The 14085-nt window shown below is 37.9% G+C and overlaps 1 pseudogene; it reads right to left on the minus strand.

Annotated features, from left to right (window-relative positions):
- Positions 1 to 2775: 2775 nt before the first annotated feature.
- The window catches only part of LOC143586269 (F-box/FBD/LRR-repeat protein At4g26340-like), a 29292-nt pseudogene continuing 17982 nt past the window's right edge, over positions 2776 to 14085 (minus strand).

The following is a 14085-nucleotide window of genomic DNA, read 5'->3' on the forward strand; positions in this document are numbered from 1 at the left end:
TGTTTCTGGTTAAAACATTGTTGGTAAACCATAACAGACTAACAGGGGAGGCTCGGAGGGTGTGCGAACCGCACTATCGGCCGGGACACATAAGTTTCATGGGCACAAATTTTTTTATATATATTACATATATATGTTTTTTGTGTTAAAAAATAAGGTTATTTGCAATGGTTTATGAGATAATTACATGCTCATGCTCAGAATGTTTTTTTTTATAATAAATCGGTCGATAAAAGATTTATCCATGTATGTTAGCTAATAAAAAATTTTCATTAAGGCCTACGAGCCTTTTGATTTTGACCCGGCCGAGGTATTTAAATTCTCGGAATGCAGTTCAAACAAGATGAAAGATGATGAAAAAAATATTACTACTAACCTTGTTCTTCATTCAGCTTTTGTGGAATTCAGAAACCATTAAAGTCGGTGATTATATAAATGGACCGGAATAAATTAAATAAATCCAACTTGTTTTATTGGGTAAATCTTATAAATAGGTTAGTGATAGATCAAAATAACTCGAAACAAATAAAAAAAACTAAAATAGCTCCTTAAAATTCGACTGGATCCATAAACGGGAAAACATCGTTTCGCCACAAAAATAGCGCCTCGCGCAAGCCATGAATGCTTTTGACAACTGTGTTTCAAAGCCTTTCATATAAGTATCACAAATATATCCTAAATAAGAATAAGTTTGAAAGGATCAAATATCACCTTACACATTACTAACTAACTTTAAAACATACTTATTAAAATTCAGCGTTCCAAAAGGGCGAACGTTAGGGCAATTGATGGAACCTGAAAACAAAACACCATGAAATTAGGGTTAAAAGTACAAGTTTTACATAATAGTAGTAATTTCATTATTCAAATGCTGAAAAGTGGAATTTGAAATGAACAATCAAGAGCTTACAATTTGTCAAGAAGACGGTTGTGATGAGTTGATGAACGTAGAGTCTTGGTTTCTTATCGCATTGGATCTTCACATGATCCGCCATATCATCCAAGAGAGTCTCAGCATCATCACACAGCCTATAAAAACTTGCTACCAACTTAGATTGATGTGATGATGTAGGTATCTTTGTAAGTATTCCTTCAGTCTCCCGCAGGGTAGAAACTATACTTTTATACACTTTAGCAAATTTCTCATTGTTATCTGTCATTCTTAACCAAAAATTCCATTTCATATTCGTGACTAGTTGGTTCTCAGCTTCTATTGGTGCCTTCTCTTGCATCAAATGAGTTGTGTTTGTTTCACTATTTTCTTTCCATTGATATAGTAGCACCTGCAGTTCTCTCATAAGCATGCGCACTAATGCAATATTCCGCACAGTCTTAGCCTCCTGCCCGGATCATATAATATGCATGAAGCATACAGATAGCTCCTAAATAAAATATCATTTCTTGTGGAACGTATGAAAGATAAGAATATACCTCATGTGAAACCATTGTGATGGTGGCACCCGGAGAACCATCTAACAAATAGTTTTTGACTTCAATAGACATGGTTACTTCCGTTCGTTCTTGCTCGTTCAGAGAAACATATCAAATCAAATCAATCATGCCCAGTAAAATTCCACCGACAGCAAAGCTATAAGTAGGGTCTGGGGAGGGTGGGATGTAGGCACACCGTACCTCTATCCAAAGGAATAGAGAGGTGGCTTCCAGAGAGACCCTCGGCTCTAAGTACATGTGAATGAAGCAAAGTAAAGGAAATCAAAGTTTAACAGTTATATAAAAACTACTACTAATTATAATAATATTAATAATAAGATCACAGTTTAACAGCTATATAAAAGCTAATAATAATTATAATAATAATAATAATAATAATAATAATAATAATATATGTAAGGGAAATACCATTATGGTATGTGACCTAAATAAGTTAAGTCTAAGCCCTAAGGTATTCAATTCTCTCTAAAAATCCTTAACTTTAATTCTAATTCTCCACGAATTCCTATCCTCAACCATGTCCTCGGAGAGGTTTAGGTCTATCAAATCATGCCTAATCCTCTCATCCCAAGTCAATTTCGGTCGTCCTCTACCCCTCCTCCCCTCTAAAGTAATGTTTTCTACGGATCTAACAGGATTCGTCGTCTGTCTTCTCTTTACATGTCCAAACCATCTCAATCTCCACTCTCTTATCTTGTCTGCTATGTTCGCCACCCCTAATCTCTCGCGAAACACACCGTTTCTTATTCGGTCTAGCCTTGTGTGCCCACACATCCAACGTAGCATTCTCATTTCTGCTACCTCCATCTTCCGCACTTGTGCTTTCTTGATGGCCCAACAATCTGTTCCATATAGCATTGCAGGTCTAACTGCCACCCTATAGAATTTTCCCTTTAGTTTAGTCGGGAAACTCTTGTCGCACAATATACCTGTGGCTGCTTTCCATCTACACCATCCTACCTGAACTCGGTTGGTCACATCACTGTCTAATTCCCCATCGCTCTGTACAAATGATCCTAAATACTTGAACTTCGTTACCTGCGGGACCACCTGATCCTAAATACCTGTGGGACCACCTGCCCTTCAGAGAAACATAATTGGGACAAATCTTTAATATCTATAAGTTGGCAAATGGAGAAGGTTGATGTGCGATTAGTTCCACGGATGAAAGAAACTGAAAAATATACCAAACAACAAAGTAATCTCATAGTCATAACTGTAATGATATGAAAATCTGTTTTCTTGAATACGTGTTTGTACAAATCTTTTTTAATGGTCTCACAACCCCAACAGTATTTCCATTGCTTGAATTAAAAATCTATGTTAGATGCGAATGAAAACATTAAGGGACAAATGTGCCTTCACAAATTCCAAGTTGAGTGTAAGAAATTTGACATTATGGAACTGTTGAAGCAGACGGACAATTTTATGCTCCTTATCTTCACGGTAACATTGAGCACATATATCCACCTTCTCCAAATGAAGAAGGTCTGTAGAAAACTCGAAAGATAAATTACCACCTCCACAATGCAAAGAGTAAAGGTTGGGTGCAGTTACTAGATATATTATTGCCGAAGATGTTATACTCAGATTCTTGAGTTGAGGTGTAACCACATTGACACCCTTACAACCGCCGTTTCCTTCAAGTACTGTTAGACTAGTTAATCCAGGATGACATATATTGAAATCATCCGAGCTCATCATATTGCAACTTTTTAAGATTAGATTCTTCAAGTTTGCACAATTAGAGAAAACACCATCACGCAATGCAACTTTATGCAGATCCAGTGTTGTTAAAGTTGTCACCTCCCAAGTAGGTAGGGTCAAGGTGAAAAATCCGCTCAAAGTGAGATGTTTGAGGGACTGAGAACTAAAGGTTGAAAGAGGGAATTCGAAAGACTTTCTACGCAAGCAAGTAATAATCAATTGTTGGACATTGTGGGAGATTGCAAAGTCGATAATTCTTTTGATAAGCACATGGCTAACAGTGTCATGAAAAATGACACTGATAGAATGCACGTCTGTTTGAGTATTACGTTTAGATAGGACATGTCTAATAAATTGGGAGAACTTGGAATACGTATGAAAATCCTCACTTGAGAAACTGAGACATGACATTGAAGTCCACGTATACCTCCATCTAGATGACAACACACTTGTTCCAATTGCTTTTTTAATGCCATTCAAAGCAAGGATTTTATGGATAAGATCATCCCCAAGTTGCTTAATCTGTCACCTTCGACATTTATTCTCTTTGTTTCATGCCCATGCAATTTGATTTCGTTAGCACATAATACAAACAAAACACTCAAGATGCAAGGGTTATCATAGTTACATTATTAAAATTTAAAGGAAGTCCACTTTCAGTTTCTAAAATAAACCATTCATTTTTACTTTTGACTTAAAATTGCAATATTAATATTAGACTACAACTAACAGTTTGATTAGTTATACGAATTTGGGAAATTGCCTAAACATCCAATTTGTGGTAACAACTGTAGGGCTGTAACTAGGAAGCATGGGGATGATAGTTTGCATGGAGTACCCGTCCCGGGGACGAAAACACCAAGGGGACGTTTCCTAAACGTTTTAGGTTAATGGGGACGGATCCAAAACATTTAGGAAACGTTTCTATTTATATTTAGGGTTAGACGGAGAAAAGGTGTATCTGAACGTTCACGGGAGGTTCAATTTTTGCTTGAAAGAGAAAGAAGAAGAGACGACCGAAATGAAGAAGATAGAAGAGAGCGGCGTATTAAAGTCTGAACCTCCGTTTTGTTATTTTTAGGGCTATTTAGCGTTTTTTTAACAATTAGCCTCGCTCTTTCACTCTTTACATTTAGTCCTTCAAGTTTATTAACTTTCACATAATACTACTAAAAAGTGTCAAATAAGTTTGTGTATTTTAACAATTAACCCCCTTATATTTTCACTAATTTACATTTGATTCTTAACCTTATATATTTATATACAGTAAAAGTATTAAAGTAACATTATATATATATATATATATATATATATATATATATATATATATATATATATTCTTTTTGTCATACCCCTATCTTGGAGTTTTGATTTTTTTCGTTCCCCGTACCCATTCTCGTGCTACATTCCAGCGAATTGTTTGTTAACTGTTCGTCGAGAACTTGGTTTATGTTCGTCTGTTTATTAATTGAACAAACATGAACAAGAAATTACATTCGATTAACTAAATGAACGAATCGTTCAGTTGTGTTCATGAAGGTTCAATAAGGTGTTCGTTTACATCCATTAATGTTTGCCTGATTATGTTAGTTGATTAAAAGTACTTTGTATATTTTTAATGACTTTTCTATTCTTATAATTAACTATTGAAGAAACATATGAGTTCGGGTGTTCATAAAACCGAAAACAAACCTGAAATTAAAAAAAACCCAAAAAAAACAAACCGAAAGAAAAACCGGTGGTTTGGTTTAATGTTATTTGTAAATACCAAACTGAATTTATAAATTATCATTTGTTATTTTAAGTAATTTATAAGAATCAACAGATATGTAAGTCAAATATTTTTAGCATAAATGTATAATAATAAATTAGTTATTAATTAAAAAAATGATTTTATGCCCAAATTCATTTATTTAGGCCAATTTTTTATTTAAACTCAAATGTTTAAGCTCAAAGGGTAGTCTAAGCTGAAAATTCGTAAAACCTAGAAACCAAACGGTTTTCAAAAATTCAAAAACCTAAGGTTTAGTTTTAGCCTAAAACCAAACCATGCACGCCGCTTATATGAGTATTATATAATTAGCTTATATGAAGATTAACAAATTAATAAATAAAACACCAACACAAACTTGGTAACCGGAACGAACCAACCATTCTCAGTTAGCCAAATTAAACGAAACATTGTTTGTGTTTGTTTATGTTCACTTGTCCGATAAAAGTTTGAACGGCAAAACATGTACAAGGCTTTGTCTACTTTGCGGGTTCGTTTACAGCAAGAGCGTGTATTTTTTCAATGATGAAAAAAACACACGAAAACCGATTTCCCCAGCTTAATACAAATAAGCAACTGATTATGAAGCAATCGAACAAGGAACACAAATCAAATGATTAATAATAATAATAATAATAATAATAATAATAATAATAATAATAATAATAATAATAATAATAATAATAATAATAATAATTATTATTATTATTATTATTATTATTATTATTATTATTATAATAATAAAGATCAGCCTGTAATTGGTCTCATACTTCAAATGGAAATGGAAATGAAAATGAGAATTAGCGGGTTTTTTTACACAAAGCCTAAAAGCAATTATTTAGGTGGCACCTTCCAAAACAAAATTAAATTGTGGCGGCAATCGAGGTTTTAGTTTTGGGAAAATTACCTGTATTTTGTGGTGAGAAACTGACAATGCCCTTACTTAATTCCAAATTCATTTTTAAACTCGTTGTCGCTGTCATTTTTTATTTTCATAACGTGTTTGGCCTCAGACACGTTTTTGACGACCTATGATACGACCCGTATACCCGCTGACCCAATCCAGCAGACACGACCCAATGACTCAGTTAAAAAGAAGTGAAGAAGTCAATAATCATTACCTAAAATCATGCATGCATTAGAGGATTAGATATGAACATTTATATTTTCACCATGTTTAGTTTATTCACATGTTTGCATTATCTCCATGATCCACTATTCACGTTATTTACATTTTGCATTCCTTCACGAATTTAACTCTCACCGTTTCCCTTTCACCTCAAAAGTTATGTACTTTTATGGACCGGTACTGGTTTCATAAAGGGTCCTACTACTTTTGACAGTATTGGGCGGTTATATTGTACCCTATAGGCTTCGTATAGCGCTATACGCGACCTATTGGTTTATTTTGAATAACCATTAATAATAGCTACCGGCTCCCCCTTTTCTTCTCTCTCTCTATATATATATATATATGTCACACCCTCAAAATCCACTAACGGAGTTTTTCCGTCAGAGGGTGTGAAGAATCATTAGTTATAATCAAACCATAAAACAAGGTTTCAAAACCATGAAAACGTTTACGAGTAATTAAATGCGGAAGCGTAAAAACCATAGAAACCAATGTTGTGTCACGCAGGACGACTTAAAACCCAATGATAACAGTTTAAAATAAGTTTGCATTATTAAAAGTGTTTCAAGCAATGCATGATCCTAAACCGCGCGCCCGTCTCGGCTACCTGAGAATAACATACTAAAAGTGTCAACACAAGGTTGGTGAGTTCACAAGTTATATAAAAATAAAGCGTTTAGCGTTTGCGTTCAGCGTTTTGCGTTACCAGATAGTGTTATGTCAATTATATATCTATAGGTAGCTAGCCTATAAAACAAGTATCACTAAGTGTTCGACACCGAAGCTGACTGTTTATCATTTGCCTTGCCACCAGGTCATCCAGACCATGGTATGTGTTTAGCCAAGATTACACCCGCTCGACCTCCAGTCGAGTTTAGCGTTGGGTGGGGTTTGTCAAACCCAGTAGTACTACTCAACAATGACTCGCTATTATCCAATATTAAACGGTTCGATGTGAATGAAGGACTTTAGTTAACGCGTTTGCCACTTAGTCTTTACAAGTGATATATAATTTATATTAACAAAATCTTAAATGCGTTTTCGGAGTATTTTATCTCCCCCAAGTGAAAAGCGTTTAAAAAGTTTTAAAAGGGGAAAGTGAAACTCACTGTTTGCGAAGAAATTCCCAAATTAAATCACCAAGATGCGCGTCACAGAAAAACTCTCTCTAGCGTTCTAAAACAACAAAGAGATTTTTCTAAGTGTCGGAATATTATCGAGTCTCTAGACCCGGCACATAATACCTATGCACATAACATGTTTCGTATTTCGTTTGTGAATCGTGTGTGACTTTAACAAATGTATTTGTGATACGTTACATGTGTAAGCAATTATTTACGTGTCATGTATTCATAAAGTACATCACTAGCAATTACTCCCCGTAAGGGCAATTTGGTCAACACATAACAATTAACTAGCCATTATTCCCCATGAGAGCAATTTGGTCAAATCATAACAATTATATAGCAAGTATCATGTTTCATGCATTTTCACAAAACTCAGCAGCTAGTTTCACCGAGACAGAAATTCTACTTGAAAGATTGTACTATTCCACCGATCATAGCATCTCGATTAATTCATCAAAAATCATCACAAAAGCATACATGTATTAGGTTTCCAGAACATGTTTTATTTTATTTTTATTCCACATAGGTTTCTCACAATCATCAAATCATTACAGCAAACTCATAACAGTCAAATTCATGCGCAATAGAATGTTATTTGCAATTCCTGTTAAACGAAAAATCCAATAAATGCAAGACCACTTGGGTTAGGTTCCTAACTCAATAGGTCAACTTCCAGAAGTGGAACCAACCCAATTGGTCTCGTATTTCATGAGATATAACATTTACAAAACAACCTAACAGCAGGTGTCAACTCGATTTGGAATTCGACTTGTCGTGCTATGGGTGCTGCACCGGGTGTCAACTCGATTTGGAATTCGACTTGTCGTATAGGAGGGAGTCCGGGCAAATCGTCTGGGAAAACTTCCGGAAAATCTCGCACAACTGGTATATCTTCAATTCGCTTCTCCTCCGCGGGTTTCTCAACAATCTGCGCCAAAATTGCCGGATGACCCTTTCGTAGGTACTTCTGTTCCTTCATGAGGGTAATGACGCTGGTGGTCATGCCGCTTCTCTCACCTCGGACCGAAATGATTTCGCCGGAAGGGGTAGTAATATGGACTATCTTGTCGTGACATATAATCTCCGCTCGGTTCTCGGATAACCAGTCCATGCCGACAACGACATCGAAACTACTAAGCGTAAAAGGAACAAGGTCGATATCAAAGACATGACCTGACAGTTTTAACTTACATCCCGCAAGTACATGAGTCGTTACTATAGTCTTACCGTCAGCTAATTCAACAGGAAACTTAGCATCTAACGGAGTTGGAGTTAATTCTAGGAGTTGGCTAAAGGCTTTCGACACAAAACTTCTATCAGCTCCAGTGTCAAACAATACAGAAGCAAAACAATCGGGGAACTTACCAGTCACCACGTACGGATCATTGCGGACTTGACCCGACCCAATAACGAAAGCTCTTCCTTTGCCATTGCTTCCACCACTACTGCCACTTCCGTTACTTCCGTTGTTGTCGTTCTGTTTCAGCTTGGGACAATCTTTCCTGAAATGACCTTCCTGTCCACATTCGAAACATCCCTTCGTCGTCATAGGTGGCTTAGGAGCACCCTTTGCCGCAAGGTCTCCTCTACATTCCTTCGCCTGGGGACCCATCTTTCCGCATCTCTGACACTTGACACGGTCACACGGGCCAACGTGATAATAGTTGCACATATTGCACTTCGGATATTTCCCAGCATATCCACTCGAACCTTGCCCGCTACCGTTGTTATTGTTGTTGTGATTCTGATTGTTAAAGCTCCGAGTGAATTCGGGCTTACGGTAGTGTTGTTGCTGTGGGAGGTTCGAGGATGAGGATCTGGTGTTGTCAAACTTTCTCTTTCCGCTGCTCGGGTTGCTGTTGCTGTTGTTGTCATTGCTCGGGTTGTCACGGGCTTTTGTGGTTGAACCCCTAGGTGGTAACGCACCTTGGGTCACAGCTTGATCCGTCAGTTTGTGAGCTAAACGGATCGCCTGTTGAATCGTGGCTGGTCTGGAAGACGTCACCATGCCCTGAATCTTCGGTGCTAACCCATCAATATACATTTCAATACTCTTTCTCGGCGGGTCTACCATCTGTGGACACATCACAGCCAACTCGTGAGAACGGGTGGTGTAGGCTTCGATTTATGAACCCACCATCTTCAGTGACCAAAATTCTGACTCTAACTTCGAAATCTCCTCTCTCGGACAGTACTCCTCTCGCATCATGTTCTTGAACTCCTCCCAGTTCATCGCGTTAGCCAGTTCCAATCCAAGGATCTGTACGTTCGAATTCCACCAAGTGAGGGCAGAATCCTCAAGTGTTCCAGCAGCGAATTTGACCCTACTGGCAGGGGGACAATTACACATCTCAAATGCCGACTCGGCCTTCTCAGCCCAACGCAGGAAGCCTATAGCTCCCTCAGTGACCTTAAACGTACTGGGCTTGCAGTCAAGGTAATTCTTGAAGGTACACGTTCCATTTGGACCTCCAGCTTGGTTCTGAACATGTGCGGCTAAAGCGGCCGCTGCATGGTCGTTCAGCAGAGTTTGGAGTTCAGCTGCAGTCAAGTTGATGTTACCACGTCCGTGTCCAGCGTTTCTTCCAGCCATTTCCTAGAATCACAGTATAAAATGTTAAACATGAATTTTTCTTTCATATACAACACACCATACATGTAATAAAAAGATAGGTAAGAAAGAATTAAGAAATGACATCACATCACAACCATATATTAATCTAATTAATAATTCATGATTAAAACCATTGTATTCGCTACAAAGTATTTCCAATCAATCCTTAAAATCATAGAAAATAATAGTTCGGATGGAGACAACCCCTCCATCTAAGTGTCATCATCACTAGATGTCATCATCTGAGGACACCTCTGAGTGTGCCTCCTCCTCAGCCGGTTCTTCCTCCGGTTCTTCTTCAGGTTCCTCCTCGGGATCTTTCTCGGGCTCCTCTTCGGGATCTTCTTCAGGTTCCTCTTCAGGCTCTGCCTCAGGCTCGGCCTCAGGCTCGGCCTCAGGTTCTGCTGCGTTCTGAGCAATTTGCATTTGTAACACATCGCAACGCTCTAAAGCCATCTCGGTTCGGGTCCTTGCTACTTGGAGTTGCTCTTGCAAGTCTATCATCTCGGCTTGCATCTTTCTCATAATTTTCATCTGTTGATCACTAGCCTCTTGTATTTCCTTCATTGCCGCTGCCATGCGGGCAATCTCCTCCTTAGTCTTGGTTCCGTCTTTTAACAGTCCAGAAACGTTGGCTCTCGTATAGCGCATGTAACCCACATCACGCTCCAAACATGAAACAACAGCTACGAGAACTCGCTCTACAGGTTCGGTTATGGGTGGTAGGGTGTTGGGATAAGCAGGATGGTTTGGGTGAGGTAAGGGGGAACTTGTTCGCGATAGACCATACGTCTGATCATGTTAGGGTACCAATCCCAGCTAACGTCGTTTTCGTATATGCCTCCGGATAGGCGGTACCTCTTCGGTGCGAAAGCTTCGAGTTCCGGGACTACTCGGGGTGGCGATGCGGTTGGTATCTGTGGTTCCTTCCCATGAGCATGAGTCATCGGATCAGATGATGATGAGGGTGGCGGTGTCGACATTCCTACAGGTAAGCCGTGTATGCGCGCGCGTATGAGTGAAAGAGGTAAAGAGAATCGATAACAAAGACTACACAAATCTACGCAGTGCGTATCATTATAACTAATGGGTCGTCGCGGTTATAGTCTAGTATGCATGCAGCTTCTAGTTCGCTATAACCAATGGCTCTGATACCAATCTGTCACACCCTCAAAATCCACTAACGGAGTTTTTCCGTCAGAGGGTGTGAACTAACAGGATCGGAATCATTAGTTATAATCAAACCATAAAACAAGGTTTCAAAACCATGAAAACGTTTACGAGTAATTAAATGCGGAAGCGTAAAAACCATAGAAACCAATGTTGCGTCACGCAGGACGAATTAAAACCCAATGATAACAGTTTAAAATAAGTTTGCATTATTAAAAGTGTTTCAAGCAATGCATAATCCTAAACCGCGCGCCCGCCTCGGCTACCTGAGAATAACATACTAAAAGTGTCAACACAAGGTTGGTGAGTTCACAAGTTATATAAAAATAAAGCGTTTAGCGTTTGCGTTCAGCGTTTTGCGTTACCAGATAGTGTTATGTCAATTATATATCTATAGGTAGCTAGCCTATAAAACAAGTATCACTAAGTGTTCGACACCGAAGCTGACTGTTTATCATTTGCCTTGCCACCAGGTCATCCAGACCATGGTATGTGTTTAGCCAAGATTACACCCGCTCGACCTCCAGTCGAGTTTAGCGTTGGGTGGGGTTTGTCAAACCCAGTAGTACTACTCAACAATGACTCGCTATTATCCAATATTAAACGGTTCGATGTGAATGAAGGACTTTAGTTAACGCGTTTGCCACTTAGTCTTTACAAGTGATATATAATCTATATTAACAAAATCTTAAATGCGTTTTCGGAGTATTTTATCTCCCCCAAGTGAAAAGCGTTTAAAAAGGTTTAAAAGGGGAAAGTGAAACTCACTGTTTGCGAAGAAATTCCCAAATTAAATCACCAAGATGCGCGTCACAGAAAAACTCTCTCTAGCGTTCTAAAACAACAAAGAGATTTTTCTAAGTGTCGGAATATTATCGAGTCTCTAGACCCGGCACATAATACCTATGCACATAACATGTTTCGTGTTTCGTTTGTGAATCGTGTGTGACTTTAACAAATGTATTTGTGATACGTTACATGTGTAAGCAATTATTTACGTGTCATGTATTCATAAAGTACATCACTAGCAATTACTCCCCGTAAGGGCAATTTGGTCAACACATAACAATTAACTAGCCATTATTCCCCATGAGGGCAATTTGGTCAAATCATAACAATTATATAATAAGTATCATGTTTCATGCATTTTCACAAAACTCAGCAGCTAGTTTCACCGAGACAGAAATTCTACTTGAAAGATTGTACTATTCCACCGATCATAGCATCTCGATTAATTCATCAAAAATCATCACAAAAGCATAAATGTATTAGGTTTCCAGAACATGTTTTATTTTATTTTTATTCCACTTAGGTTTCTCACAATCATCAAATCATTACAGCAAACTCATAACAGTCAAATTCATGCGCAACAGAATGTTATTTGCAATTCCTGTTAAACGAAAAATCCAATAAATGCAAGACCACTTGGGTTAGGTTCCTAACTCAATAGGTCAACTTCCAGAAGTGGAACCAACCCAATTGGTCTCGTAGTTCATGAGATATAACATTTACAAAACAACCTAACAGCAGGTCTAACAACTCAGCTTTGCACAACGTTTTTGTAAAATCATAAAAGTTAACTTTTCCACGTCCAAAAATTGCAAATTTACATTCTTTAGAAACTAGACTCAACCTAGTTTACTGTAGTACCAATAATCTCAACCAATTTTCACATTTACACTTCGTTGCAGTCAATTAAACATCAATAACACAATCTGTCCAGAAACTGTTTGCATCCAAACTCAACATATTAACTATCTATGGACCATCATGCATTCATATAATACTCTAGACTCCATAATCACTATCCATGCACATCAATTACACATTACATACATGATTAGGGTTTTTGTTTGAACTCAAATCAAAGACACAACAATTAACATGTAACAATATTCATTCTAGTTATCAAATCATTATCAACTCAACAACAATCATATTAGTTACATACACACATGAAATCGGCCATCTAGGGTTTTCAATTAACCCATTAAACATCAAAATCAAGTATAAAGGATGCATAGGATAGTCGTTTATACCTTCCTAGCACCTTAATCTTCGATCAAAAGTTGAAATTGATGGTTGTATGTGTGTGTATAGGTGACGGCAGCCAAGGAGCCAAGGGGAAAGGCCGATCGGGATTTAGGGAGAAGAGAAAATAATAGTTAGGGTTTATTATTATTAGTATTTATAATAATACTATGTTACACTTTGGCCCCTCCACTTCTAAGTATTACTTAACTAGCTTAAACTAACTTGTTTACATCTTGAGTTAACGTTTATAACCATGTTATCACATAACACATAAGTCTAACACATAATTATCACATAATTACTGTTTTGATGTTTTTCGTTTATTCACCAATCGTTTGCGTCAACTCGTTTGCGTTTCGGTGCAATTCCCGAAAGACTACACATGTAGTAAGTGTTAAGCGTCATTTAAACCCTAGTTTAAATGTAATGAGGTGTGCGTTATAGATTCAGTGATCTTAAGTTTGAATTGACAGAGTTGGGTTAACGGAGTTAACCTGAAATTGACGATTGTCACATCATTCCCATGTTAAAGAATTTTCGTCCCGAAAATTTGAGTCAAGTCGTGATGAGTGTCTGAAAAAGTAAGAAAAATTTTCAGTTTGTCATATCATCCCCTAGTAGAAAGAAATTTCGTCCCGAAATTTAATTCATACCTCCGGTGATGTCTGACGGTTTGCCGGGTTTCACGGTTTTCTGTGTTTGGTCAGCCCTTCAAAAAGGTGAGGATACTTCTTCATCATTTGATCCTCGCGTTCTCACGTGAACTCCGGTCCACGTCTCGAGTTCCAACGAACCTTAACGATTGGAATTTTGCTGTGCTTGAGCGTTTTGGTTTCCCAATCCAAAACTTCGACTGGTTCTTCAATGAAACGTAACTGTTCATCAACTTGCAGTTCCTCCAAAGGGACTATTTGGGTTTCATCGGATAAGCATTTCTTCAAATTGGACACGTGGAATACCTTGTGTACGCCACTGAGTTCCGTTGGTAGGTCCAATCGGTACGCCACCGGACCAATGCGCTCAGTTATTCGATAGGGACCAACATATCGTGGGTTGAGTTTGTTTCGCTTACCAAAGC

The sequence above is a fragment of the Bidens hawaiensis genome, unplaced genomic scaffold (genome assembly GCF_021521415.1).
Source record: "Bidens hawaiensis isolate Kalapana, Puna unplaced genomic scaffold, B.hawaiensis_p1.1 tig00034596_1, whole genome shotgun sequence".
Classification (NCBI taxonomy): domain Eukaryota; kingdom Viridiplantae; phylum Streptophyta; class Magnoliopsida; order Asterales; family Asteraceae; genus Bidens; species Bidens hawaiensis.